This window comes from Lepus europaeus, chromosome 11 (assembly GCF_033115175.1).
Source record: "Lepus europaeus isolate LE1 chromosome 11, mLepTim1.pri, whole genome shotgun sequence".
NCBI classification, from domain to species: domain Eukaryota; kingdom Metazoa; phylum Chordata; class Mammalia; order Lagomorpha; family Leporidae; genus Lepus; species Lepus europaeus.
In genome coordinates, this window is record NC_084837.1 from 88,026,887 (window position 1) to 88,032,953 (window position 6,067).

A 6,067-nucleotide genomic window follows, 5' to 3' on the forward strand; every position below is an offset into this window, starting at 1 on the left:
GTGTCAGTCACGATTGACTATTTTTACATTTACTGCACAAATCCTGTTATTTTACAGGATAAACAGTAGTACATATTGTACCGTTATAATTGTGTAGCTACCTCCTGTTGCTATGGAGACAACTTCAAGTGCTGCATCTGCTTAAGATGCCCTGGGACAGTGATGAATTCTGTGTGCCCTCATCTTCCCAGCAGATTGTGAACCACAGTGTATGTGATGTCTTGATTTGGCATATTTACCATAAATAATAAATGTATTTCTTAGAATGTGTCCTCAGCTTCCTTTTCAAAGGGCACAATCTTTGGGAATACAATTTCTTTAAAGATGTTTTCCAATGGATGGAAGATATTCCTCTCGTTTATAACTGTCTCATGGTGAAGATTGATTTGAGGGGACAGATGGGACAGTGCCCTGATGGAGGAGCACTAGAAAGAAGTAGTGCTACTTTTGTCTTTTACTAGCAGACCTGATGTATGATGGCAGCAGCTGGGGGAGGGGCAGTCCGTGAGGAGGGGAGGCGGGGAGGGTGAGCTGGGAACATCTGTCTGGAGCTGGGGACACAGCTGTGCTTCACGGTGTGTGTACATTCCTGTCTGTAAGTCGCCCTCCAGTAAAACCATCACTAGAGAGAAAGCAACTGAAATAAAGGCAGACTGATCCCAGTAGAGTGTTGGTTGTTCTGGTTTTTTATAAAATGATGGGATAACAAACCATTTGTTTTTTTTCTAAAGATCTATTCATTTAATTGAGGCAGAGCCACAGACAGGTTCACTCCCCAAATGCCCACGATGGCTGGGGCTGGGCCAGGTGCAACCCAGGAATCGAACTCCATCCACGTCTCCAACAGGCGTGGCAGGGGGCCAAGCACTTGGGCCATCTTCTGCCACCTAGCATCTTAGGATCTGAAGCGGGTCAGGACTCGAGCCGACGCCCATATGGAATGCCAGTGCCACAGGTAGAAACTTAAAATAGTATGCCACAGAGTCCCACCCCAAGCCCCGACTTTGTTTTGCTCTTTTAGAAAAAATTCATCTGAAATAAAAAGGAGACCCAGAGAGAAAGGGCTCACCAACTGTCAGTTGACTCCTCAAACAGCTGCAACAACCAGTCCTGGGCCAGGTCAAAACCAGGAACCAGGAACTCCACCTGGGTCTCCTACGCAGGTGCAGGGGCTCAAGTCTTTCACAGCTTTCCCAGGCGCATTAGAGGGAGCTGGATCTGAAGTGGAGCTGCTGGGACTTGAACCAGTGCTCTGATGTGGGATGCAGACGTGAGAACTGCAGTCTGGGGCCAGCGCCATGGCACATTAGGTTGATCCTCCACCTGCGGTGCCAGCATCCCATATGGGCCCTGGTTCTAGTCCAGGCTGCTCCTCTTCCCATCCAGCTCTGCTATGGTCTGGGATAGCAGTGGACTTGCGTGGGAGACCGGGAAGATGCTCCTGGCCTGGCCCTGGCGGCCATCTGGGGAGTGATCCAGTGGATGACTCCCCAAAAACTAAAAGCTTGCTATTGAAACTGGCCGGTTCCAGTCCCAGCTGCTCCACTTCTGACCCAGCTCCCGGCTAATGTGCCTAGGTAAGCAGGAGAAGATGGCCCAATTACTTGGGCAGATCTAGAGCTGGATTTTCAACTCACTGGGGCTGGGTAAAGCGTCAACCAGATGTATATACTGAAAGTGTAACTTACAGAACTAAATAGCAACAAGAAATGTTCCTAAAGAGAATAGGAATTTGTGTTTTTGCTGTTTAAAAACAGACACACTCCACAGCAACAGTTGTTTCAAGATGCAAATACATATTATACATCCCGGAATCTACTGAAGACATTCAAAACAGCTGCTGCTTATTTCCCAGGGATCATGTATTTAGAAGTCATACTTGTACAAAAATCAATGCCAAAGAGAATAAATTAGCGTAATGTGACAAAGTTAGCAGGAATAGGCGTACGATTTATTAGCTCAGGATTTCCACACACAGACGATACACACTCCTCCTGCGCCTGCAGAACCATGACTCAACAGGCACAGGCAGAGGCCGTGCAGCCACAGCAGCAGCCCTAGGTGCACGAAGCTCCACAGGCTCGGTCCGCTGCTGTCTCCTCTGTCTTTAATTCCGCCTCTTCATTTACAGAAGTGGCTGCGGTGCCGTTCTGTGAACAAATGGAAATGGCCTTGCTTGACCCACGTCCATCCGCCTCTTGATCCTCCCCAGTATTCACCTCTTCAACAGTCTGTGTTCTGGGTGTGTCCATTAACGTATCTGAAAGAGAAACCAAACCATTATCACTGATTTTAATTACATGATTCTGTCTCACCTCATGTACACAAATCTCTTCAGAAACCTAATTTTGACCACTGTCTTAGAAATATAAACCTCTTCATATATGGAGGAAGTCCACTGAGATCACAAAGAGGGCCAGGCACTTGGCCTCATGGTTCAGACACCTGGATCAGAATGCCAGGTTTGACTCCCAGCTCTGGCTCCTGGTTCCAGCTTCCTGCCACCCATGTGGGAGACCTTGACTGAGTTCCCATCTTCTGGCTTCGGCCCAGCCTAGTCCTGTGGATTTCAGAAGTGAGCCAGGGGATGGGGAGCACTGTTCAACTCTGCCTCTCAAATAAAACATAAAAAACCAATGATTGGATAATTTCATGTCAACTTTAAAGAGTGGGCACTGTGCCTGGCAGGTTAAGCTGCCACTTGGGATGACTGCATGCCTGCATGGAGTGCCTCTACTTCCCACTTCCTGTGCAACACCTAGGAGGCAGCAGACAATGGCACAAATCCCTGGATTCCTGCAACCCACGTATGAGACTGCAGGAAATCCCTGGATCTTAGCTTTGGCCTGGTGCACCCTTGGCTGTTGTAAGTATGTGTTAATCTTATAAATAGAAAGTGATCCTTAACCATCTATTTTCAGGTATATGTTGGTTAAAAAAAAAAAAAAAGAGCCATTGTTGTCAGTAATAGTTGTACCTTCATCTCAGTTGTCATGGGAGGGCTGTATTGTGGTCCAGTGGGTTAAATTGTCACCTATAATGCCAGCATCCCATATGGGAGCACCAGTTCACATCCCAACTGTTCCACTTCCTATCCTGTACCCCCCCTCCCTTTTTTTTTCTTTAAAGATTTATTTATTTATCTGAAAGGCAGAGTTACAGAGAGGCAAGGTGGAGACAGAATCTTCGATCCGCTGGTTTACTCTCCAAATGGCCACAACAGCTGAGCTAATCCAAAGCCAGGAGCCAGGAGCTTCTTCCAGGTTTCCCACATGGGTGCAGAGGCCCAAGGATTTGGGCTATAATGTACTGCTTTCCCATGTGGAATGCTGGCACCACAGGCATTGGCTTTACCCACTATGCCACAGCACTGGCCACTGCTCCACTTCTAATCCAGCTCTCTGCTATGGCTTGGGAAGGCAGGAGAAGATGGCCCAAGACCTTGCGAGAACCAGAGGAAGCTCCTGGCTCCTGGTTTCAGATTGGCCCAGCTCTGGAAGTTGAGGCTATTTGGGGAGTGGGCTCGGAAATGGAAGCGCTCTTTTTTTTTTTTTTTTTTTTTTTTTGACAGGCAGAGTTAGTGAGAGAGACAGAAAGATCTTCCTTCCGTTGGTTCACTTCCCAAATGGCCGCTACAGCCGGCGCTGCGCCGATCCGAAGCCAGGAGCCAGGTGCTTCCTCCTGGTCTCCCATGTGGGTGCAGGGCCCAAGTCCCTGGGCCATTCTCCACTGCACTCCTGGGCCACAGCAGGGAGCTGGCCTGGAAGAGGAGCAACTGGGACAGAATCCGGCGCCCCAACCGGGACTAGAACCCAGGGTGCCGGCGCCACAGGCGGAGGCTTAGCCTAGTGAGCCGTGGTGCTAGCCCAGAGCTCACTCGCTCTCTGCCTCTCTGTAACTCTGCCTTTTAAATAAATAAATAAATCTTTAAAAATAAATTAAGTATTTTAGAACCTATTCATGGGAGCCATAATTGTAGCATACTGGTTAGGCTGCTATCTCCAACAATGGCATCCAATATGGGTACCAGTTGGAGCCCCAACTGCTCCATTTCTGATCCAGCTCCCTGCTAATGCACCTGGGAAGGCAGTTTAGATGGCCCAAGTCCTTGGGCCCCTGCACCCACATGGGTGACATGGATGAAGCTCCTGGCTTTTGGCCATCTACTCCTCCTGCTCTATTTGGAACTCTGCCTTTCAAATAAATAGGTAAATTTTTAAAAAGGAAAAAAAGAGACGTATTCATGTTGCAGCACATGGCTTTAAAATCCTCAGTGGGTACACAATGTACCGTTTATATGATTAGAATTGTATCACAATAAGTTTTCATAATTATGCTAAAGACAGCATGTATCACATCCTTTAAGGAGTTCGAAAACATAGCTTTAAAGTATTTTAAATCAGTTATTAAATGGTTACGATAACTGTTTGAGAGCCAAGGAGAGAAGGAAAAAGGGAGAGCAGCGGCACTCGCACGCGTGTGTGTGTGTGTGTGCTCACTACCCATAGGCTTCCCAGGAAGACCATGTGTGTGTGTGTGTGTGTTCACTACCCACAGGCTTCCCGGGAAGACCGGGTGTGTGTGTGTGTGTGTGTGTGTGCTGGCTCACTACCCACGGGCTTCCCGGGAAGACCGTGTGTGTGTGTGTGTGTGTGTGTGTGCTGGTTCACTATCTACAGGCTTCCCGGGAAGACCGTGTGTGTGTGTGTGTGTGTGTGTTCACTACCCACAGGCTTCCTGGGAAGACCATGTGTGTGTGTGTGTGTGTGTGTTCACTACCCACAGGCTTCCCGGGAAGACCGTGTGTGTGGGTGGGTGGGTGTGTGCTGGTTCACTACCCACAGGCTTCCCGGGAAGACCGTGTATGTGTGTGTGTGTGTGTGTTCACTATCCAGAGGCTTCCCGGGAAGACCGTGTGTGTGTGTGTGGCCGCGGTTTGAATACAGTGAGCCAGGAACAGGGGATTCAATTCATGTCTCCTGTAAAGGTGGCAGGAACCCAGCTACTTAAGCCATGACCATTGCCTCCCAGAGACCACGTAAGCAGGAAGGCAGGCAGGAAAGGAACCCAGAAGCTCTGAGGTGGGACGCAGGCATCTGAACCAGCATCTTGAACAATCATTCACACTTTTGATTCCTAGAGATACTTTGGGAGGATAGTAAAGAAGTTACAATGTCTAACAAGCCCTTGATGTATTCATAGGAGCCCATACCACTCAGCATGACAGGTACCGTGTCCTGAGGACTGACCGTCGCTCAGCAGCCTGGCCTGCCTTCTCTCCAAGGCCAGCTGCTTATTTCTCTCGGTTCTTTGTTGTTGCTCTTCTGTCAGGCTTCCACTCGATTCCGAGGCAAACTTCGCACTTTCAGGTGAGTTTGTAAAAAAGGGATCTATTTCAGCAGCAGTTATATCACGGTCATTATTCTCCCCTACGTCATCTGCAGTAGAAAAGGAAACGTCAGTACATCTGTAGTATCAGACTAGTTACAGAAGGAGCTCATCTTCAGTCAGGGGCAGGTGTCTACCCGAAGAAATAATTTGTAAGGCATGAGAATGTGAGAATAGGGGCCAGCACTGTGGTATAGCAGGTAAAGTCGCCAGCTGCTCCTCTTCCCATCCAGCTCTCTGCTGTGGCCTGGGAGATCAGTGGAAGATGGCCCAAGTCCTTGGGCCCCTGCACCCACCTGGGAGACCCAGAAGAAGCTCCTGCCTCCTGGATTCCGATCGCTACAGTTCTGACTATTGTAGCTATTTGGGGAGTGAATCAACAGATGGAAGCTCACTCTCACTCTCTCTCTCTCTCTCTCTCTCTCTGCCTCTATGTAACTCTAACATTCAAATGAAGAAATCTTAATAAAGAGAATGTGGAAATATATACTTGATATATTCTTGATTTAAAGACACATTTATAAATCACTTATAATGAGGCATGTTAGTCAAATGGAAATACTATTTAAAATATGCATGAAAGGAAAAGTTCTTAGTTATGATTAGAAATATTTTATGCTTGGCCCGGTAAGAGAGCTTAAAGAATCCAAATCATTTTCTTGTTCTACATTTTAATTTC